This window comes from Saccostrea cucullata, unplaced genomic scaffold, assembly GCF_032062105.1.
Source record: "Saccostrea cucullata isolate Sc308-1 unplaced genomic scaffold, CSIRO_AGI_Scuc_v1 ctg4611, whole genome shotgun sequence".
Lineage (NCBI taxonomy): Eukaryota > Metazoa > Mollusca > Bivalvia > Ostreida > Ostreidae > Saccostrea > Saccostrea cuccullata.
Window position 1 is genome coordinate 122,882 of NW_026924152.1, and position 26,188 is coordinate 149,069.

The 26,188-nt window shown below is 36.4% G+C and overlaps 1 pseudogene; it reads right to left on the reverse strand.

The window, feature by feature from the left end:
• Positions 1–19,382: 19,382 nt before the first annotated feature.
• On the reverse strand, positions 19,383–25,163 carry LOC134265867 (P2X purinoceptor 7-like; annotated as a pseudogene).
• Positions 25,164–26,188: the final 1,025 nt, after the last annotated feature.

The following is a 26,188-nucleotide window of genomic DNA, read 5'->3' on the forward strand; positions in this document are numbered from 1 at the left end:
CTGTGTTATATTCAGGATCAGTAGTCAGTCGCCACAGGAAGGGTGGGGCTCTTGACCCTCCCCTCCCCCCCCGCTCATTTACTGTAATAGGAGTAATGTCTCAGAACACCATTGTCATTAGTGGTTCTAGAATATTTTCATCACTCTCCTATTTTCAAAAATATATACTTTCCTAGGTTCTTATTTTGATTTGAGATTCTGCTTGGTCTTATTTCCGAGCCTGTTTGTACCTTTTTCAACACCTCGTGTCAATTGCAATGAAAACACCAGCTTCAATAAACAACAAAATTTATTTAACCTTTGTATAGACAAACAAAAAAATGGTATAAAAAAATAACAACTGTAAATTTCTGCCTTGTAAAAAAATAAACTATAATTTTGAAACCCAGCAAAAATCGACCCCAACCTAGCGTACGGAAACGCTAGCCCAACCAACGCTAGCCCACTAGATCTCTGTCACTGATTGATATACTCCTCCACAGAGGGAACGGAGTTTCTTCCCCACAGTCGCTTGGTTATGATGACAGAGATTCCTTATCGGACCTCGGGAATCACTTCTTGGTCTCGCGATACAGTTTGGTCTCTGGCGAGTGACTGGCACACGTTCTGGGTGGTGGCCTTCCTACGCTTAGCTTCCTGTACGCGGAACTGCTCCCGGGCCTGGCTTACAGGGGCGAGGGGCATTAATCCCTTCCCGGGGTCCACGTACTTGAGATTCCTCACCCATTTCTCCTTCGGCACGGCTTGATTTTCATTGTGTCGTTTCATCCTCATATGACGGAATGTCTGATTCCTTTTGGCACTTGCAAAGCGGCATACCGGACAGGTGTATATACATATATCTTGATTATAGATCTGAGCCCAGTGGAGACGTGTCTCCTTCATCGTCTTCAGAAATGCTTGGCATGTGTCAGCGGGACAGCGAATGTCTCTGTCCAGCTGTTCCATTTCCTCATCAGTCTTCCTGTGATCAGGATGTTTTCTCCCTCTTGGGTTGGCTGTACCTCCTGATCCCGCGATACAATGTTTTGTTTTTCCAATATGGTACCAGCCTCACGGTTTGGACTGTTTCTTCGTTTTAAAGCAGCATCCCACCGAAATCTGTCTCGGGCTTCCGAGACTGGGGCCAAGGGCATCAAACTATTCTGCAGATCTTTAAAGCGTAGATTCCTAACTGTGGTTTGAGTGATTTCCACGGCGCTTTGGTGTCTGAGGCGCGCATGCCGAGTCAACTGTCCCTTCCTCCTACTCGCATAATGACAAATGGCCTTTGTGCATTTATATATATCGATATTTGGTTCACGGACCTCTGTTCAGTGGGTTCTGCACGCTTTGTAGCTCCCCAACCACGTCTCGCATCCTTCAACGTTACACGTCATTCCCCCTCCTGCCACAAGGGGCGGATGTCACGATCAAGCTCCTCCATTTCCTCACGGGTGACAAAAATGTGCAATACGTCCATGAAAACAATCTATCAAAATAATTGTACAACTAATATTAGAATTTTCTTTTATAAATAAATCAATTATACCAATGTAATATCAGAGTATAGGAATAGGGCGCCAACAGTCCAGCTGTTTTAAAGCAATATGAGCTGCATTTTTGAAAATTTTATTTTGCTGGTAAAATGTGTTATCTGTATGTAATCTAAACCCTTATAATCATTAAAACCAAAATAAAGTTTAAAAATGTTTTAAAATAAATATTTCTGAACAACCGAATAAACTGTATTATTTAAGAAATCAATATTGTATTATATAAGAAATCATAATTGTACAGGACGTCAATAATTCAATTTTGCTTCAATTAAAGTGTATAAAAAGTTATTTCATAGCAAATATGAACAACAGAAGTCTATTAATGTTCCAATTTTTGATCATTGAAATAGTTAATCACAAATTTGCAAATTTTTTTTCCGATGTCAATCATGCAGCTCATATTGCTTTAATTATTATTCCAACTCTTTTATATTACCATGAAATAATAGATAAAAATAAATTTCCAAATGTTAATTACTCAAATTTTGAAATTACAAATTATTGCAAATAATACTTTTGAAAATATGTTACTTTCAAATAACAGATAATTTTTGAAAAAATTCACTTATCTGAAATAAATGAGAATAAATTTATGGTGAGTAGATCTCCCTGGGTTTAATTCTTCTCCCAGTTCTTGTTTTTACAGGAGATCTTTGCTCAGGTTGTACCAAAGGACTACTTGGAAGTGGTTCTGTTGTTTCGCCCAAGGTTCCATCAGAAGGTTGGTGTTCGTTATCTTCCAACTCCCTTGGAATGGTTTCAAATGATCCACATGGACAGTTATTGGGGTACTTTCTGAATTTAACTGTATTTCATAAGTAACATCTGAAATTTTCTGAATAATGAGATATGGACCCGTACAACCTTGACCTAATTTATTTGATATAGCGGGTAAATACCATCTCCAAACCCATTCACCTGGTTCAAATTCTCTTGGTTTTAACCCTTTATCATAATAATGAATCTGTCTCTGAGAAGCAATACCCAAATTTTGATATGCAAACTCAAACGCATTGTTCATTGATACTTCTAACCATTTTACATAAATTGAAGGACACAGTTTCCCAGGATTTGCTGGTGGTATCCCAACCATGATATTTAATGGGCATGAAATTTCCCGACCCAACATGAGCAAGTTTGGAGTACACTTTGTACTTATGTGAGGGGTTGCACGATAGGCCATCATGAGGTATGGTAAATGGTCATCCCAATCATCTTTATTTTCATTGACAAACGCAGATAACATTGCGATCAGAGTTCTATTAAAACGCTCAACAAGGCCATCATATTGTGGTCTATATGGAGTGGTTCTAGTTTTCTCTATGCCTAAAAGTTTACAAAGTTCAGAAAATAATTCACTTTCGAATTCTCTCCCCTGATCAGTATGAATTTGATTTGGAACACCAAAACGTGAAATAGAAATAAATTCAGTAGCAAGTTTGTCAGCAACTCTAAGGGCAGTATGATCAGACACAGCGTATGCTTCTTTCCATTTTGAAAAATAGTCAACTACAACAATCATATACTCATTTCAATTATTGGTTGTTGGTAAACCACTTAAAATATCTATTGCAATTCGGTCTATGGTTTTGTAGATTGAAGTAGAGAAGACTGAAGTGGAGATTTTCCAAACCCTGGACCTGGTTTTCTACGTGCACAAAGATCACGTGATTGACATCATAATTTTACATCATTTGACAAGCCAGGCCAATAGAACCTTCTTTTGACAGACTCGTATGTTTTATCCCTCCCTAAATGACCTGAAATTCTTGAATTGTGTAGGGATTCTAAAATCTTTTCTCTCATAATTTGAGGGGCAACAATCTGAAAAATGACATGACCTTGTGGATCTTTTTCACTCACTCTGTATAAAATTTCATCTGACCTAATTTCAAACTCTTCCCACATTTGACATAAAGTTCGAATTTCATGGGAAAATGAACCAATAGATTGTCTGTTTGGTTTAGTAACTTGTTCAGTTTTGAGTTGTTTGAATTTACCAATGTTTTTGTCTTCATTTTGCCATTCTTTTATTTGTTCAGGACCCCAAATTTCAACCCAATTTGATACTTCAGGAGTTCGGTCATCGGCTTGGACAGGATATATTCCCTGGTCAGAATGCTTAGATTCTAAATTAAGGAATTCCCCTTTTTCCCCTTCAACCTCCGAAGTCAAATTTTCATTACCTAAATTTGCATTTTAAAATTTTGAATCACAATCGGGGCAATTTTCTCTCGTACATTTACGTTTGACTGGAATTCTGTCCGCAGAATCCCGTTTTCAACAGCGCCCAAGCCCATGACCAGCCACAGATGGGCCCTCGGCGCCAGGGGTACAGGGAGCCTGAGCCGAAGAACCAAAGTCCCAAACATAGGTCATCCCTGGGGTTGCTATAGATGTGGGGAGTGTTGCGATTTATATAATAATTGTAGAGTCAGAAATCAGTTGGCTAAGCAGCTCATCATACAAGCTGCCAAGAAGAGAAGTTGAAGTGAAGCTGAATAAGAACATGACAATGTAGGAACAGCGCGAACACGGACCTCCGAACCTGTTATCAAAAGGACAGGTGTCCACTTCCCACATTGCGAGTCAAACCCGCGATCAACTAACTCCTTTATGTAACGGATAGAAACAATAAAGTGCCCCGCCACAGCATGATACGCCCATCGAATATTGTTCAATAATCATGAATTGGATAGGATGCAAGAAAATCAGGTAGCCTTCATTAACAGATTGACACAGATTTCAAATATCTATTTTCCATTTCTTATTATACATCTCTAAGAGACTTACAGTGTAGGGATTGATTATAACAAATAATACTAGTGAGACATGACTGCAATTTGTAGCAAATATATAAAAACTGAAATACAATGGGTTTTTTTTTTCAATTAACACATGTATAATAAGCTTAAATCATATTGGTTAATGCTAATTTAAATTTAATCATACACTACGAGGGGCATTTCAAAAGTTCTGGCAACTGTTTCATAAAAGATTAACCGTTTTCCGGAAATTATTGAGTTTGATATCATTGGAAAGATCAGAAAAATATATACATATTGTGACGTCACTTTATAATTTTTATGACGAAATAACTCCGAAAATGACGTCAGAATATAGAATGTTTAGCATACTGACCATAAAAATGATGTAACAAAAGACACAATTTGATAAAATTAAAATTTTCAAGACAACTTTTGCTCATTACTCGGACGCAAGCTAACGGACGCAAATGCCAGTTGGTGGAACGTTTACATAGACTACAATCTATCATATGGTATTTTATTTCGGAGATCTTCTTGTTCTGAAATGGTTTTAGCGAGTGTCAAACTTAGCATGGTTTTATTGAATCTCGCTCAAACTTTTGCGTAAAAGAGACCTAAATGTGAGAAAAAGACAAGGTTGACAATCAAAGAAAAATAGGCGATCGTGTTACAAAATTTGATGGCATAAATTCGTCAGGTGTTTTAACCAGATTTGTGGTATCGATGAAGGCTTAAGAGTAGTTAAGTTTAGTGTGCCCCATATTTTGTCGTAAAATCCAAAATGGCGGCAGTGCAGTTGTAACCCAACCGTACCTCCACATATTCGCAAATTTTAATGTATGGAAAATAAATAAGGCTTTACATGTCTGACTAACTTATATTCATTTTTTGGATTCAAACGTCAAAAGCAGTAGTAAGTTTTGGGGCGCCGAAGTTGAATTTGTATGAAAAAAAATAGGCACAGAATCAAGTCGGGGACAAGATTTAGTACATTTTATTCGTAAACGGTAAGAGTCCTGTTACTCAAAATATATTTCATGAAAACTGCATTAATATACTTCAGTTTAATACAGAACATGTTTTATTTCAAACAATGTAGAGCTATATAAAAGACCGAAAATCCAACCGTATCATGTAAATAAAAATCTTAAATGAATGTTTATGATAGCATAACCCGACATAAACCGTGCTCATAAACAAACCATACAATGAATAATGGAATTGCTGATAAACAGTATCATAGTCCTACTCTACCTCTTTGCAAATTAAAATTTTCTTTGAAATATTTTTTCAAATAAGCCTTTGGCAGCACTTTTACGATCGTCTCATGTGGATAAAAATGCAACTTTTTAGTACGCTAAACATTCTATATTCTGACGTCATTTTCAGAGTTATTACGTCATAAAAATTATAAGGTGACGTTACAACATTTGTATATTTTTCTGATCTTTCCTATGATATCAAACTCAATGATTTCTTTAAAACGGTTAACTTTTTATTAAACAGTTGCCAGAACTTTTGAAATGCCCCTCGTAAAACATCAATTTGTTTTAATTAATTACACCAATTGAAAGATCTTTATCTGGACTAGATATCAAGAACTCTTAATTAACACAACAACTATGAGGCCATTTCTTTTTGCCCAACTCTCAAGAGATAAATTAAGATAACTGCTGCACCTTCCACATAAAAAATCCTAAGCATCCTCTTTATCAGTTGTGACCCCGAGGTCATGAATTTCACAATTTTGTTAGAGGACTTGATGCTTATTACATTCATACCATCAGTTTGACTGCTTGATGTCCTTCACAAACACATCTCTATTGATATACATTGTATTTAAATGATAAACGTATTGCATTAAATGAACTTTTAATTACCCCATCTCAAAGCTGCACTTCAAGCGTAGTTCTAAGGTCTGCAATGGAATCATTTTAATCTAAAGCAGTCTCAAGAATGTTGATTTGATCAACAATTGTAAAGTCTGTTGTATCTTCAAGACTTTGTGATGTTTCTACAATTTCAAGTTTTCCTCCTGTAACAATCATACTTAGTAAATATTGAAGGATTTCAACAGGATCTTGAATGTTATGACTTTAGCAATATTCTCTAGCTTCTTGCATCTCTAAAATCCAGGACAAATAGGTGTCAATGAATCTACTTGTATAAGAGAATCAAGTTACCGGACCGCAAATGGATAACGCAATCTTTTCTGAGGCATGCCATAATATGGTGGGAAACATTATCAAATCTGATCACAACTTCCTGTTTGTCTGTGTGTCGTCTGTTTCGTACATGACAAAAACGATCAGAGCTAGCATACTGTAGATATACTGTAGATTACTGTGAAAATGCTGTAGGATACAGAGAAAGACAGTGGATTTTCATACGGACAGGGGTTTAAAAAGGCAGTAGTGTGAAATGCTGACTGACGTTTTTCATACCGATTGTTAGTCCATTATTTATACACTGAATTGACCACGGATTTTTTCCGCTATTTCCTGATTATGACAACGAGCACACGGCGGGTGTGACCGGTCGGCAGGGGATGCTCACTCCTCCATGGCACCTGATCCCACCTCTGATGTTTCGGAGGTCCGTGTTTGCTCTGCTCTTATTTTGTATATTTGTTTAATGGACGTTGAGATTGAATACTGTTCGTTATTTCCATATCCCTCTTACACAACATTTCTTCTGTTTCCAGCTTCAACAGCAGCACTAGCGCATTTATCTGCTGTTCTTTTACTTGGATGTGGCTTAGAGCGTTCACTGTACCCCTTTAGCAGTCATAAAGGTTTCTCCTGAATGCAGAAATCGTATAGATATACTGTCAATTAAACTGGTTGCAATTAATGACTAAGCTCTTTGCTGGTAAATCAGCAATACCACATAATCAATCTAAGACTTCCAAAAACCTAGAATCTTATTAAGATGAATGTAATGAAAATTGTTTTATAAAAAAATCATTTTCAAGCTTTATTTTGATGCATTTCAACTTAAATATATATTATCGGAGTTATCCTTCCTCTCTGAGGGAAAAAAAGAAATGGCGGCCTACATGTCCGCACGACGCAGTAGATGGTCTCAAGGAACGAACGAAATACGGGACTCCCAAGGCTTCGAACAAGGCGAAATATTGATACTAATAGATGAGAAGGAAGACGAAAGTAGTTCACATGAGGAGCTTTCAGAAGAAAAAGGAACAGAAGATAACGAAATCAGTAAGTTAACACAAATGTCTGAACACGATGAGAGTGATTGATTGTATATTGTTTAACGTCCCTCTCGAGAATTTTTCACTCATATGGAGACGTCACGGTATGCCGGTGAAGGGCTTCAAATTTTGACCTTTACTCGGCACTCAGGGCCTTTTAGCAATGAGGGATCTTTATCGAGCCAGCGCCTGCCGCTGACACGGGGCCTCAGTTTTTAAGGTCTCATCCGAAGGACCCGCAACTTTCACTTCAAAGTGCCGAGCGCATGGCGAAGGAACAGTTGCTACCCGTTTTAACGACTAGGTCGGTCGCGGCCGAGATGCGAACTCACGACCTCCCGAACACGGAGCGATCGCTCTACCGACTGAGCTACCGTGAACGGTAACACGATGAGAACAATAGTCAAACTTGCCATGATAATGAATTGCAGCTATCAGACATACAAGCTAGAAAATCTTCCCCCAAAAAAGATATATTGAAAAGTTATTGAACCTGACAAATAACAATGAGTTTGCAATTCCAACATACAGAAATGCACTGCATGATAGAGCTAGGTCAATAAAGGGGTTCCCACAGGGTACACTTATAAAAAGAAAATTTCCCAAGACAGGTTCACGAACTGAAAAATACGTCAACGACTGCTACAGTCTGTATATGTATGTACTTGGAGACCCATCGCACATCGAAGGATTGATTATAGAACCTAAATCTGTGCAACCAAGCCTTGAATTTCCGCTTACTACAAGTACTGAAATTCATGTGTACATGTATCCGTGCAACACAAAAAGCCAATCAATCCTCAAACAAAGAAGAAATATGACAGATTTATAATTTGTAACTGAGTAAACTCTTTGTAATCTGAAAAATTCAGTCTTCATATCAACATCTGGTTATGTCAATTTAAACCAAGGAAAATCATCATAATCATACATAGCACTTCCTGTTATTCAATCCGTAACAGCTGTTATGTCCATTATACCGGAAATCCGGAGTTCGTATCATACTGGGTTTATCATTTAGATATAACGCATGCTTTCCGTTTTGTGTATTGGCCAGTAGCCATGATTGTTTGTAGACTGATGAATAAACCATAGTCAGTTAATGTTGTGTGTGTTGCACGAACCCTATGAACAGAGTGATAAACATAACAACAGCCAATTGCAATGCATTTGCTATACTCATCGTGTTCATCTCCTCTGGACTGCAACTACATGTATACATACATTTACTTATTATAAAGCAATATTTCATTGTAATGCAAGACATTCGGATAATGGTAACTTTTCGGTTAAAAATCTTCTAATCTATCCTAAAACGATCAGGAATAAGCTCGGAACATATGTACATACAAAAAGTTATGAAAAGATTTATATGCTTATAAGTTTTAATTTTTTTTTTATTTTACACTTTTAAATCTTGATAGAATGCAAAATACTCTGGTCTTATATAATTAATGTTTTTTCTTGCAATATTCTATCCATTAAAATCCCTTTTTCACTCAAAAATATCTTAACCTTGTCTCTTTGTCTTCATAATTTTTTTTTAACTTTGTTGCCGCCAGGCGCATAGTGTTTCACAAACACATCTTGTTTTACACTTTTAAATCTTAATAGAATGCAAAATACTCTGGTCTTATATACATGTAATTAATGTTTTCTCTTGCAATATACTATTCATTAAAATCCCTTTTTCACTAAAAAATATCTTTACCTTTCTCTTTTCTCTTCATAATTACTAATTAAGCCACTGACAGAGAAGCATAACTCGCCCACAAGCAACAGCAAAAGGATCGGTCAGAGACACCTCCTTTCTCCTACTTGGGTTTCAAGATCTGCAACTCACTGCCAAAGCTCTTTCAGAATGCCCTTGCATTGTGTCCTACTTATTTTCTTCTCATTAATAATGGTCATGCACTAAATAATAAATCAAACTTGAACATACATTGTACAAATCGAGATTAAAAGTGTATGTGCATGCTTATTGCATAATATACAGTTTATTCACACAAAAAAAAAAAATATCACAAGAAAACACTTTTACCATAAAAAATTATACAACACTTGTATTTCCTTTTTTTGTACAAATTTGAATTTGTTAAAAACATCAAATTTATTTAACACAAATTAAAACATGAGTATTTAGCCACTGATATTTAATTAATCCTTAATTGCCCGTTTCTGCTCGGCTGTAACTTCATCAGGCTTGTTTCTTCTGGATTCTCTGTTTGACCGAATTCTTCTCATACTCTGTCTTTTCGATCTTTTCGTTTTTAAAGTAGCAGCTTTAGTGTCAAGTTCTTTAAACGCCTTAAGGCACTCGTCGGACCGCCAACTAAGGTTGGCAGTGTCATCATCTGGGGTGTTTTTATATTCCGATGACATGAAATCAACATGTCGGACCTCCTCTACCTTCTTTTTCTTTTCTTCATCCCAAGTTGATTTCTGTTTTAAGGCAGAACGCCTAGCCTCTAATTTCTACAACATATACACAAGTATATGTTATATAATATATATGGGAAATATTAACAAAAATTTTAAGAAATTTTAAGTTTATAAAATTTTCCAGGATATGTGCTCTAATATCTTAATTTGTACATATATAAAGTTAACTAGTACATCAAAATTTGAGTCAATTAAATTAAACTAAATAAAGAAGTGAAGTAGGAGTAACACATAATTAAGTATCGACAACTGACAAAATTTTGAACCATTTTGATTCATTTTTTTCGACTACAAGTTTTCAAAAATTTTGCAACTATCGTCTCCATCAATCAGACGTATGCCCTTTCACACACATCGAAGAGGTTTCATGATCAAAACTCTTTTTCATTGTTTACTTTATAAATTTCCCGGGCGACAATTGATGGATACATCAATGTTTTCTTGTTTCTTTATTAAAGAAGATCCCGGAGACAAGCGTAAGATAAAGGTCCACGTCTCCAGAGAAGGAACTATTCTGCACAAGAAGATCATCAAGCGTCGGCAATTGAACGGAACAGCAAGAGTAGAAATGAAGAAAAGGGTAGAAAAAAGGGCGTATCCAATACATACTATGGAAACATTTACTCCTTATCTGATATTGAGCTGCAAGCTGGCAATCGATCTGACCATTGCCCAAAGCAAACTATCTTCGCTAGCCAGGCGTCCGATTCGTTTCCTTCATCTCCTCCTTGGCAGATTTAGCCAGGTTTCTAAGCTTTCAAATCCTCGCGCTTTGACGTTCCAGGGCATCCAATGAAATTGCTCCTAACAAATACATTTGGTTTGAATAATGGCGGCGCTGAGTGTTGACTTATGCTGTCGTCTTTGCTTCGGAATTTGCCCCCAAAACAAAGACGAACTATATTTGGAGAAACTTTCGGATTTTTTGCCCAACTTCTAGAAATTCTAGATTATGTTCCGCGACCGAACGACGAGAGGAGCAGCTGTGTTTGTGGCACGTGCTGGAATAAACTGAACACACTGGCAAAAGTGGAAGACGACATTAGAACGAAAATTGAGTCGTTAAAAGCTGATAGGTACGATTTAAGTAGAAACTTACGACAAAAATTTCAAGGTGTCAGACATATCAGTAGAGTAGCCCAAAATATGGACACTAAAATAAACAAGAGGCCCATGGGCCTTATAGGTCACCTGAGCATCATGCAGCAACATTCAAATGATTGAATTTGTTTCATATTTTAAGCTAGATGCTAAGGCATTCACAATTTTGGAAGAGGCACTCTTGCTCAACATAACTAAGTACTTAGTTAGTTTATTTAAAACCTAGGAGCAGAGAAGAATATTTTCAAAGATTTAATGCATTTTCACTATATAATCAATAGAGCCCCGCCCTTACATCAGAACCCCTGACCCTGGGGCCTTAAAATTCACAATTTTGGTAGAGGCACTCTTGCTCATCATAACTATGAACTTAGTTAGTTTATTTAAAACCTAGGAGCAGAGAAGAAGATTTTCGAAGATTTAATGCATATTCACTATATAATCAATAGAGCCCCGCCCTAACACCAGAACCCGTGACCCTGAGGCCATAAATTTAACAATTTTGGTAGAGAACTCGATGCTGAATGCAATCATACCAACAGTTTGACTGCTTGATGTCCGGGAGTAAAGAAGAAGATTTTTAAAGATTGCACTAATTTGAGTGGTTTTTGCCCCACCCCCCAGGCCGCCGGGGGGGGGCGGGGACCACGAATTTCACAATTTTTGTTTCCCTTCACCCATAGATGCTTTATGCCAAATTTGGTTGAAATTGGTGCAGTGGTTTTAGAGAAGCTGAAAATTTTTAAATGTTAACGGAAGACAGACGACGACGGACAAAAACGGATAGCAATAGGTCACCGGAGGTCGTGAGTTCTATTTTTTCTGTCTGGCGACTCCGATATGATCACTGTCTCAGATGCTCTAAAGCATAGAATCTACAGGATCTTCCGTCGCTGTAACGGACCTGAGGTTGCAGTGAACGCTTAAATTTCAGGTAGAGAAACATTATTTGTATCTTAAAATAAATGCACAAAATATTTATTATTAAGTAAAGTTTTGCTAAGACTTTGATTATGAAAAATTATGTGTAAAGTTTTACCACTGAACGGTGTGGGCATCATCTACAACGATGACTTTGAATTTATCTCTTAAAATGTAAACCACATCTCTCTATATCCGTCGCCAACAAATGCCTCTGGGCTGCCAAGGATAAACTCAAAATATCCCTAATTTATGGCTTCTTCTTCACAGGGATCCCGCACTATATCAGTTGAGGTGAAACCTACTTTGGACAGTCTTTCCGTCACACATTTCTTAAGCATGGACACGTTAATCATCCAGATCAAGAATAAGCCTAACTATGGTCCAACGGAAATCGTTCATAAAATTCTAAATTCTTCTGAGAATATTTCGCGGATTTCTCTAAAACTATGAAAAAATGACGTCAGGGTACAATTCGTAATGGTTAGACAAGATGTGGGCGCAGACATAATGTGGGCGATAGAGGAAAAAGAAAATGTTTAGTTTGTTATGAAAAATAATACCAAAATGCGGTTTTCCAGAAGAAAATTTGGTATAGGCACTCTTGTTCATCATAACTACGTATATAGTTTGTTTATTTAATAATCAGGTGCAGAGAAGAGGATTTCAAAGAAATAATATATTTTCGCTATATTAGCGCCACCCTAGCACAAGAACCCCTGGAAAATCGATCGAGGGTAGTTTCTTATCACCATGGCCTATGTAGACCTAGAACACTGTATTAAACAAATTACTTTTCCACAGGTTAAGCACTGTAAGAACAACCTTGAAAAGGATAAATATTACTTTTACACTAATGTTGGAGCCATCGGCGACACTGTCCGCCTCACAGATACCTAGAAGGCTAGAAATTCCTACACTTTATTTCCTAAAATAAATGCCTTATTATTTATGCTACCAACAATTCAGGAGCCCAATATCTTGATATTTTATTTCTCGTGAAAGAGGAATGGTATTTGGAAGACTTTTTTACTACTCCTAAAGTTTACAGCTAAAAACAATAAACTCGCCAAATATAGGTCACCTCTGGCTTTTTATTTATATTTTGCAAATTTTTTCAATCCTGCTTCATTTACCCCCCCCCCCCCCCCCCTTCCCACACACACCACACCACCATCAAAAAAAGAAAGATAAAGAAAAACACTAAAAATTTCAGAAATGAAAACTTTAAAATGTCAAAATGAAAATTAACAAATGTTGGTAATTACGAGGTGACAATTTTAAAATATTTTAAATTCCTATAGTAAAAAGGATATGGAAATAACGAACAGTATTCAATCTCAACGTCCATACACATGTAACACGAGTTCACATAACACGCAGTCTGGCTAACACGAGTTCACACAATATGCAATCTCGCTAACATGAGTTCGCACAACACACTATCACTCTAACACCAGTTCACACGACAAATTTTCAGGACAACAAGTTCACACAACACACTGTCACGCTAACACAAATTCACACAACATGCTGTCTCACTAATAAGAGTTCACACAACACGCTGTCTAGCTAACATGAGTTTACACAACACGCAGTCTTGCTAACACGAGTTTACACAACACGCAGTCCCACTAACACGAGTTTACACAACACGAAGTCTTGCTAATACGAGTTCAATCAACACTCTGTCTAGCTAACACAAGTTTACACAACACACTGTCACACTTACACTTGATACACGATTTAAAACAACACGCTGTCCCGCTAACACGAGTTTACGCAACACATCGTCACGCTAACAAGAATTCACACAACCCACTGTCAGACTAACACAATTAAGTTCACAAAACACACTGCCTTGCTAACACAAATTCATACAACACACTGTCTCGCTAACACAAGTTCACACAACACACTCACATTGCTGAGTTTAAAGTAAAGGTCTACCCTAATTTAAAGAGGTTTAACACTAAGCAAAGAGCTTCAAATTTAAGACAAAAACATTTATGCAGTAATGTTCCTTAACATGCATCTGGCATATAAAATGAACGAGACCTTAAAACTTCACAGTACATGTTTACTTAGCTAAGTAAAGGTTTAAATTGATGCTATTCAACAATATCAACAGTCTCGTTTAAAGTCATCATTTCGTAAATTCTATGGTCAATACAATGACCTTGTCAGCAAATACAATTTATCATTAAGTCAAATGCTGACTGACATTTTTCATACTAATAGTTAGTCCATTATTTATACATTGAATAGACTACAGATTTTTTCAGTTATCTCCCGATCATGACGAGAAGCACTTGACGGGTGTAGCCGGTCAGCAGGGGATGCTAACTCCTCCATGGCACCTGATCCCACCTCTGATGTTTCGAAGGTCCGTGTTTGCTCAGCTCTTATTTTGTATATTTGTTTAATGGACGTTGAGATTGAATACTGTTCGTTATTTCCACACGACAACAAATTAAAATCCAGGCTTTTTGGTATCATTGACAGCTGCTTCTTCAACACAAATGGAACTCGTAAGTTTTCTTACCTCGTCATTGGTCATTTGAAAAATTATTTTGTTAAAACAGATTCTGATTGTACACATAAGTACTCTGAAGTTGACATCAAGAAGATGCTTGAGTTTCTGATTGACAATATCTATGTGGTTTTTGGAGACCAGGTATTCCAACAATCTATTGGAATTCCCATGGGTACAAATTGCGCTCCGTTATTAGCAGACTTATTTTTATATTCATATGAAGCAGAATTTATGCAAAATCTTTTGCGTGAAAAGAAAAAAAACACTTGCCGTGGCCTTCAACTCGACATTTAGATATATCGACGACGTATTGTCAATTAATAATGATAATTTCTATTCCTACGTCGACACGATATATCCTGGTGAGCTTGAGATAAAAGATACCACAGAGTCCAACACATCTGCTTCATACTTGGATATTTTACTTGAAAAAGACACAAATGGTAATCTAACAACCAAGCTATATGATAAACGTGATGACTTTAACTTTTCTATCGTCAACTTCCCTTACTTATGCAGCAATGTACCCTCATCACCTGCATACGGAGTATATATATCTCAGTTGATTCGATACGCAAGAGCATGCTCTACGTATGAACAATTTCTTAAACGAGGTATATTATTGACAAGCAAGTTGATGAAACAAGAATATCAACAGTCTCGTTTAAAGTCATCATTTCGTAAATTCTATGGTCGATACAATGACCTTGTCAGCAAATACAATTTATCATTGAATGAAATGCTGACTGACGTTTTTCATACCAATTGTTAGTCCATTATTTATACACTGAATTGAATACGGATTTATTCCGTTATTTCCTGATTATGACAATGAGCACACGGCGGGTGTGACCGGTCAGCAGGGGATGCTCACTCCTCCATGGCACCTGATCCCACCTCTGATGTTTCGGAGGTCCGTGTTTGCTCTGCTCTTGTTTTGTATATTTGTTTAATGGACGTTGAGATTGAATACTGTTCGTTATTTCCATATCCTTATTCCATATCCTTCTTCCAACCAGTTAAAATTTTCCAGACAAGGTCACAGATTTTTTTGTAGGTGTTCTATTTAGCACTGCAGGTCTACTAAAAGTATGATATTTTGAAATGGCTGCAGCCATTCAGACGGCTGAAACATTTTGTTCTCGGACAGTTTTAAGGGATTTTGCAACATCTTTAGGGCTATTTTTCTTTTCATTCTCTCACCCTCTTCAAAAATGGCTTAAAGTAATTTTTTTAAATGGACATGCTGTATCTTTGACTTTTTTGCTCGTTCTCGAGGGCCCAGCCCATACTCAGAGAACTTTTTTGTCCCTGATGTCTTCACAGCATTACATGATTCAGCTTAGTGTTGTTTTATTTTGGCGAATGATGGCACTTTTGTTTGTTGTGTTCTCCAACAAGCAAGTGATCGGTCAATTAAAATACTTCTTATCCTCTTCATTTTTTTCTGAGATTATCGAATATAGTAACAGGTCAACTTGTGCAATACAATGCCTTATTTAGTTTGCATACTCGAACTTTTACGTTAAGATTAATACTGCAATAAATTTTTAAGTCTTGAATATTTATAACATTTATCGCAAAATTCAATTGGCAAATGTGCGCTCGCGGACTCTGTGGTACCTTTTATTTCAAGCTCCCCAGGATATATCGTGTCGACGTAGGAATGGAAATTATCATTATTAATTGACAATATGTCGTCGATATATCTAAATGTCGAGTTGAAAGCCACAGCAAGTGCTCAAGAATGAGTGCACTTAAGTACGTCATTTGGAACCTTTTTGGCTACCCATTCTAAGCCTAACATTACAATATATCGCTAAATTAATCTATAATTAATATGCATGTATATGCTTTTGATATTTATTTCTAGAATTTTTTGTCAAACATATTTTTATAATTACAGAAACATTGGATTTGTTAAAATAGAAGCGGCGAATCCGACGAACTATATTAGAAATTGGTATGGCCTTATTTCATTTTCAGCCGGGGCTTATTGCTCAAAGAGCAATTGCCGGCTTATGTGATCTTGTTCAAGGCAGGATGTTAACCCCATAGTCGCCATTTCAAAGTTACGTGCAAAAATATAGTTCTTACTCTCAGCCGCTTTTGTGATAATAGAAACGCTTAATAAAGCAAAAAAAAGAAGTTAAATTTATAATATAGAAAATAAACATTAGTAGTAATGACTTTGAAAACTTCAAAAACAAAGAACAAAGTTCATTAGCGTAAGGATTTTCGATAATCAGTGTTACCGTAGTTCTCTACACATACGAGGTAAAGCAGGAGAGGAAACCAGACTGGCCTGTTTGTTTTCATTCAGCTGCGGTACCAGATTAATTATGATTATGACAAAAGCGGACCGTGGGCCGGTATAAGATTTGAAAAATTCATGCCAGTGTCTTATTATTTAAATTTATAGTTTTAAAATACCTTTTCATCAACATATAAAAGTGATTAATGTTCATTCTACTCTGTAAATGAGCCCAGCTCTCTGTACTTCTGAGTATTTTGATTAAATGAAATGTTCACAAGAACCAAAAATGAATTCAACTGTATTTCATATCCTTACATTTTCTTTCTTTCAGATGAATTCATCACTGTAGGACTGTTCCAAAACAGAAAGTGGAAATCTGATTACAGAATTTATAACTTTTAAGGTTCTTGATGTTCTCCCATAAATAAATTACAAAAAACAACATGGTAATGTATTTACTGCTGCAATTTGCCATGCCACCAAAGCCAAAGTTTAAGACTCGAAAAAGACGCCACCATACTACCAAATAAAATTACAAGAAACAAAACGACAGGAGAAGTGTTGCCAGATGATGATGAGACACTGCTGGTACATCTATTTCCACAACTTGCCCGTCTAAATCAGCTAGTGAAAATTCTATCCAATCTAGCCCCTCCTTCAGCGTCTACGTCTTCCCGAACTGTGTCTTCCGCTGGTTCTTCAGATTCTCCGTTCTACATCTAAGTCTCTTCTATCTAGCTGGACCCCAAACAGTCTACCATCTTATTCTTCATCAAGAAAGACCAAAGCCAACAAAAACTTCATCTAAGTGTAATGCAGGAAAATCAACTTCTCGTGGCCCTTGTAGTAAGCTCGGATGAATCAGAATCTGATTGATTGTAATGAAATGGTTTTACCCTTTCTCCAAGTCTTCTTGAGAATAACTCTGTCTCACATCGCGGGTATGTTATGGCAGCACATGGACCAGAAATCGGCGAAGCAAGACTTTTTTATAATTATGTAACTCTAAATAAATCGTAAAAGTCTTGCCTAAAACTATTGTTATAAATATGCATTCTACAGACTTCAAGGGACTTATACTACATGAAGCACTTCAACACGACGTCACCACGTGAGGTCTATAATTAAAAAAAAAATGCCTTAATGAAAAAGTGAAAAGTTTAACACTACCCCGGGGATAATTAATTTCAATTTGTACTAATAATTATGTAATTATTCAACACTTTCTGTCCCCGTGGGGATCCGCGTTAGAAAAGGTCCTCAGAACCCCTTGCTTGTCGTAAAAGGCGACTAAATGGGGCGGTCTTTTGAATGAGACCGTATAAACCGAGGCCCCGTGTCACAGCAGGTGTGGCACGATACAGATTCCTCACTGCTCCAAGGCCCTGAGTGCCGAGCAAAGGCCTAAATTTGCAACCCTTCACTGGCAATTGTGACGTCTCCATATTAATGAAATATTCTGGAGAGGGACGTTAAACAATATACAATCAATCAATCAACACTTTCTGACGAAACCTTCCCAACATTTTTACATTTTGTTCATAACATTGAAAAAAAAAAAGGATCAGAAGTGTGATGAAAAGACCTTGATTAATTTCTTTTTAAAAAAAGGTTCATACACAAAAAACTGGACTCGCCAAGAAAAAGGGATCAAAGAAAAGGTCAAATGATATTGATACATTTGAATGCACTTCAATATATATCAGCAAATGAAGTTTGATACAAATAATTTGAATACTTTCTTCAAAACAATTTGAACTGAAGGTCAAAAGAAAAGTCAAGGTTGTTCTTGTTGCCCATGATTTTGTCTTGATACATACTACTATAAATATAAAAAAACAAAAGGCCCATGGGCCACATCGCTCACCTGCAAAGCTTTGAACATTCTGTTCTTCACCGGATTTCCCCTTTGTTTTACATAATGCATCCCCATCCTACCCAACTGATCATTTTTCCTATATATTTCTATGTAAAAATTTGATACCCCATTGTGGCCTCGCCCTTCCCCTGGGTGTCATGATTTGAACAATTTAGAATCTACACTATACTAAGATGCTTCCACATAAGTTTCAGCTTTACTGACACAGTGGTTCTTGAGAAGAAGATTTTTTAATGACCCCACCTTTTTTTGTCTTCCCTTGATTATCTCCCCTTGCGAGGGAATATGTCCCTTTATTTTAAAATATCAAATTCCCCTTCACCCAAGGATGTTTTGTACCAAGTTTGGTCAAATAAGGCCAGTGGTTCTTGAGAAGAAGTCGAAAATGTGAAAAGTATGCAGACGGACAGACAGCTAGACAGACGGACGGACGACGGACAAAATGTGATCAGAAAAATGATTAAAATATGTGATCATAAAAATGACTAGAATATCTTGGAAAGGTAAAGTGTGACAGATGGAAAAAGCAAACATGTCAGCTCTAGTCATGGTCTTTAATAATAAAAAGTTCAACCTGTACATATAAATTTCATACATGAAATCTGGAGTTGTCGCAAAAAATTGCACTTAAACATAGTATTTTACAAATCCTAAATACACATTTGTCACAATTCTTGTGTATACAAAGTTATATTACACGACACCCATGCTTTGTTTTTGATCACTTCAACCTAAACGAGAGGGGATGAAACTAACATATTGGCCGTACTGGTCAGGATATTTGTCACGGATTGACCAAACACAACAACTGGAAATTACCCGACGAACACCTACACCTCCATGCTGCCATAAGATATACTGCCTATAGGCAGTATACCTCTTCCCTTTGTTGAAGTCTTCATCTTGAGGCAGGGCCAGGACGTCTGGCCTATACATCTGAGCGATTGTTAATACAAGCTCATCCAGAATTAACAGGTGGAAGTCCTACAGTAAAAGAACAAAGTACGGTATTGGTTGATTTTCGCCGAGACTTGAACTAAATTGAGGTTTATCGCACTCAAATGTTGAGAACTTTATCTTTCTAAGAATATATAACTTGTTTATATCTAATTACGTGTAACACATCGCAAATTATGATAAAAAGTTATGTTTAAGCGGTAGTAACGTCAGTTCCGACGTTCATTTTGCTAGACGACGTCATTAACGTACATGTCTCTCATGCGTCATACAAAGCTTCTATGTGTATTAAAACGATGTACGATTGTCTGTAAAATAGAAATCAATCTATTCAAAGATATTTTAAGAAATTCATTTGCAATGAAGTTAACATTATATCATATGGGCCATGGCAGAGATTGGGGTAGGAATGACAGTATTTTACATGAATATATAGTTAATGCATAGCGATTCATTCGACTCTCTGCATAGGACACAAAACAATTGCAACAACCCATGATTTTAATTTTTTCCAGGAGTTCGAGCCACCTCAAATTTCTTATTAAATACACCGTTGCATACCTATATGTTAACATCCTGTATATTTTTTTCTTCAAAATCTGAGGTTATGGAAAGGGGAGAATAATAAATGATGGTAGCTATAAGATTTGAAATTAGTTACTCTAAACCTGTCATAGAGATAATTTTTTCAGAGATAATGCAAAAAAAAACCCCAAACAAACAACAAACAAAAAAAACCCAGAACTTCAGGAACTGTTGACATTCATTTTTTCGTCGGACTAAGTCCGATTGTATCCTTTAAATATTTATCGAAATAATTATAAATTGGAAACAAAGGATGGACCGTCTTGACGATGTTTCATGTGTTGTTTAGAATCTTGGTACTCTAACCAGTATTTAGCGACATTAAACAGAATTTACCCGTGGCAAATTAATTATATTCATTTTTTTTAATTATAAACTAAGTGTATTTGTAAAGTTCTCCGTATAATTACTTTTTTATTTTTTTCAAAAACAAATTAATACTATGCACACGATGCTGGAGAATCAATCTTGTACAGACGTAAATTATTTGCATGAAATAAAACTTTCAGGCAATTAATGGAACACAGTGGGAATAAACGCCCATTCTATAATGTTAGCGGGCCCGTGGTACTGTCCCCCCCCCCATTCTTTTTTTTTCCGAAACTAGCTTTCTTCTGTTGATTTACAATGTGAGTAGGTTTTTTTAATCTAATACCCGTTCCTCATGACCTTCCTTTTTGTGTTGCATTACGATCACCCCCACCCCCACCCACCCCCCCCCCGTTCCAACGTTTAACAGGCAATTGAAATCTGTCTTATTGAAAAATGGCAGCCGTATTACACAGACGGCGCACTGCACAATGCTCAAATGTTTCGAACTTGAGGACACTCTTTTAGAAACGCATGATAAATAAATATCTACATATTATGAACAAAAAAATCTGTTTTCGTGTCTATTCCTCTTTTAACCTTGGAAATAATAATGCACACAAAACCCATCTTTTGCGACTGTACATGGTTTTTACGGTCTTCGGTATATCAAAGGGCAGAAGCGATTTTTTCCTAGATATTAAAAAAATAAAGCCCGTTGGAAACTATTGGGAATAAATTGTTGTCAAACTGACACTGTGCTTTTCTATTTGTGAGCAAAGACAAGAAATAATTTTAGAAATGTGTATATTAAATCATTAGAGAGCTATAGTTACTCGAATACTGCTTACGTGTACGTGTAAAAACTTTATGCATTTATTTTATACTTAATCATAGCTTAAAAACTAAAAAAGATATTTTATACATCTTTTGAAAATTCAAATGATAATCTAAAATTCAATTCTGGTAATTAGGGCATTCCCCACAGACACTTGCTTCGTATATAAAGCACCCCCTCCTTTCGCTTTTAACGAGTTACCTAGATCAGTTTCAGACACCCTCCGCTTCAATAAGGTCGAATTTTTTTTTCAAGCAATTTTCTTTTGTATATAGATCGCATTGACAGCAATTTTTCTTCTTCTGTAATAAATCGTTTCAGTCTTCCGTTGTCGAGTCTCTTTCTTGTACATTATCCATGTACAGCCACGTAACATCGTTTTTGAAAGTTGGGGGGGGGCAGCCAGAGAAAAAAATACTTACCTGAAAAAATTGACAAAAGAAATAAGAAAATAAAAGTTGCCCAAAGCCGAAAATCGTACTTCCGGGATGGGGATGGGGTAGGGGGGGGTATAAAAGCCATTTTTTTTCCAATGCAAATTTCCATCAGTACCGATTTCTTTTACCTACAAGGCTACATTTTCCTTAATCTTAAACAGCTGCCTCTCCCCCCCCCCCCTTGCTACGTGCCTGATGTATTCCTCAAATATTACCTCAAGGAATAGTCTATAGAGGAAATCACATTTTGTGGGAAAGGGGGAGGTTTTGACAAGGGACTTTCCTTATTCATTTTTTTTTTTCAGATTCATGGCTTTTATACCAAGGTTTCACTAGGGGATGGGGTATTTCCAATGTGATTTTTATGCCCCGCCATAAATATGGCCGGGGGATATAGTGTTTGTCATGTCCGTCTTCCGTCCTTCTGTCCTTCCGTCACACTTTGTGTTCAAAGCTAAGTTTCAAAGAAACTATTTAAGATATTTTCATCAAACTTCATATGCTGATAGATATTGATGAGAGCTATGCAACTGCATCAGCATTTTTTGACCTTGACCTTGACCTCACTTTTTCTGAAATTAGTGTTTGGCTTATTTTTAAACATACCATTCAAGATGGTTTTATCAAACGTAACATGTTGATACAAACTTGGACGAATATGCATCTAGGAGTGAACACTACCAGACTTCCTTCAGATGCTGGATCTGACCTACATTTTTATTCCCAAGTTACTATAAGCCCTATACATGAACCATACTTGCATGGATAATGCATCTAGGGACGGACACCACCAGACTTGCTTCGGATGCTGGATCTGACCTACATTTTTATTCCCAAGTAAATATAAGCCCTATACATAAACCTAACTTGCATGGATGATGCATCTAGGGACGGACACTACCAGACTTGCTTCGGATGCTGGAACTGACCTACATTTTATTCCCTAGTAACTATAAGCTATACTTGAATCAAACTGATCAAATTTTATACACATACAAATTTTCATGTTGCTTTCCTAATAAAACCTCGGCGGGACATTCATGTCCTATGGACATCTTCCTAGTTTTTATTTTGGAAAGATACAGTACTTTATAATGCTGAAAATGCAATCGGAGGGGGGGGGGGGGGGCTCCGAACCCCCTCAAGATTCAAGCATTATGATGAGGCGGATCTGGAGTAAACGTATAATTACATGTATAAAGTTGATCGCTAGTATATTTTACACTCTAGGCATTTGAACAAAACCGATATCACAGAATATCTGACATAAATTAAGATATAAACCTTGTGTTCACAGTGCTCATATTAATTGTCAACAAAACTACCGCTACACAACGAAAATTTCAACCTTCCGATACATTTTTTTTTTCAATAAGACTTGTCCTGGCCAGCAATGCCACTGTAAATAAGTTCTATTCATAATGTTTCGTTATGTTGATAATGAAGTTTTTGTAGCTTTTAATTGCCGTTCTATAATATGTCCTGTTGCGTAGATCAAACAAACCTTCGACTTCGAAAAAAAAAAAAATTGTCATTTGAGCTTTTTGAATGGCTCAATTACTCGGTTAGGATAGCAAGTTCATGGATATAATATTGTGAATTTATTGATTAAGTAGATATATTTATCTTGTTTATTTTTTTGTTTGTGATAGTTGTAATTAATGACTGTTGGGTATTCTCAAGTTTGAATTATGCAGAGTACACTGGTAAATAAAGTTCGCAAATTCGAGAACGCGGAACGATTCAAAACACATTACGGTTTGACCCCCTCCCCCCCCCCCCAAAAAAAAAAAACAAAACCCATCAGGACTACCATCACGTACTAGTACATGTAGCTGATGATTATTATATACTTGTAAAGTCTTACTACTTTCGAATAAAAGCATTACTTACATGTAAAAAGATTATTTAAAATACATAATTTTGTATGGTTTATCTTTATCAGGTCACCATCAAATGCACATAGATTGAGGAAGGATTATAACGTCGTTTTATACGTACATTCTAAACCATGCAATCAATGAAATTCCCGACACTAGAATGGTTCATTCGTAATTTAAATGGATTCTATAAACTTAAAAGATAATTATAAACATATGTGGATTTCATCTTGTATGATTTTGTTTGTGTTCTCATGTTAAAACAGCTGTTGATATTATTCGTTTCCTACGTAAATACTGTGTAAAATCAGTGTAAAATAATGAATGCTACTGTTGCATAATTTTCCTTTCCGGACTTACTATTTATAAAAAATGAATACTGTTCCCACTCATTAACCGACACGAATTTAATAATGGACAGAGATTTTTTACCAATTATTGTATACACAAAAAATAAAAGTGGTTAATGCTTGGGAACATATTCAATTTCATCATCAACATTTACTGATTTTTCATGAAAAATGAACGGATTTCACTGAGCAACCGCTGTTTGGTGTGGTATTATGACGTCACTGGTACATATTACGTCATTTTAAAATAAGTTGAGTTTAGCTTTGATCTTATTGTATACGAAACATAAGGGACTTGCATAAATAATGGTAGTTTAAAAATAGTAAAATTTCTCGGCCGCATATAGCAAATAACGTACTTTGTTCTTTATATTCATATAGTTTTGAGATTTAATTTTCATTATGAACACTCAGTGACATATACCAGTACTACATATATCTCATTTTTAAAAAAAATGTCAATTAAATAGAAATATATCTCACCGGTAACTGTGACATGCATTGATTAGGCCGTCTGCCACAACACACCCTTTCTACATGTGTTGGCATATCACGGCACTTTAGGCATGAGCACCAACTAGGACTCTCTTCATCAGGTGAAGGGTGAAACCCTCCTTGTGGAGCTTCTTGCTCAATGATATCCAACAAGACTTGGGTGCTGCTCTCCTGTCTTTAGAAGCAATTCTTTTCTTCCTTCATCGCTCATTTCTTCCACACGTGCCTGCAAGTACACACATATATATATATTAGTACACTAGTACTTTATTCATTTATAAAAATATACAAACGAAGTACATAATTCAACTGACTAGTTATACTATCAATCTTTTTAAAAGAAGTTGTATATACTCAGTACATAAATTAGAAATGCTATGTTGTGTAAACAATCAAAATACTTCAAAACATTTTACTTACTCGTAGATTTCTCTGCCTCTCCTGCAGTGCAGCTTCATCTCCTCTGTGTTGTTGTCTATCTCTTCTTGATCCTCTTGCTCCTCGGAGACCTCCACGTCCACCCCTTGTTCCCCTTCTGGTCTTCTTCTACCCCTCCCCCTCATAGCTCCACCCCTAACAAGGCTTGAAGTTGAGCTCAAATCTGGACTGGAAGGTGCACTTGAACTTATGTAAAATGTAAACAGCATATGCTGCATATTTCGCGCATAAAAATATTGGTTTTGTACGAAAGTATGACAAAATTAATATAATTCATATCACACTTTGAAATTTTAGGGGAGGGGTCACACACATATATGCCTTCCTTAAATCCACCACTGTATACTTTGTTTTAATTTATCGGGAAGTATAATTCTTTGACAGGACCAGAAGTCTCTGTCGAGACTGAAGCTCTACTGGTTTATACTTGAAACAAAAGAAAAGTAGCAGTTGTGACTTGAGACTTCAAAACAGCAATCAATAGAAAAATGATCCTTGCAATCCATTAAAATAAAAAGCCGATACACAGAATTATGTATCTTAGTGTAGTCTACTTGTGTGCCAAGATATACTGAAATCAGAACAAATCTGTTGGAGGAGTAGCATTTTGAAAGAATTTCACAGAAATTTCTATTTTTAGTAACCATGGCAAAACCGTTCATCGAAATCAAAATCCGATGCACAGAATTATGTATCTTAGTGTAGTCTACTTGTCAGCCAAGTTATACTGAAATCGGACCAAAACTGTAGGAGTAGCATTTTGAAAGAATTTCACAGAAATTTCCATTTTTAGTAAACATGGCAACATCGTTCATCGAAATCAAAAACCGATGCACAGAATTATGTATCTTAGTGTAGTCTACTTGTGTGCCAAGTTATATTGAAATCGGACCAAAACTGTAGGAGGAGTAGCATTTTGAAAGAATTTCACAGAAATTTCTATTTTTAGTAACCATGGCAACACCATTCATCGAAATGAAAAACCGATGCACAGAATTATGTATCTTAGTGTAGTCTACTTGTGTGCCAAGTTATATTGAAATCAGACCAAAACTGTAGGAGGAGTAGCATTTTGAAAAATTGTTTACAGACAGACAGACAGACAGACGGACGGACGACGGACGCATTACTATCGCATAAGCTCTTATTGTCTCTGACCAGTAGAGCTAAAAATTTATCTTTTGTGGTGTTCAAAAATTGACTTGTGTTTTCTTGAAGTGATTCATCACATCTACCGAGTGCA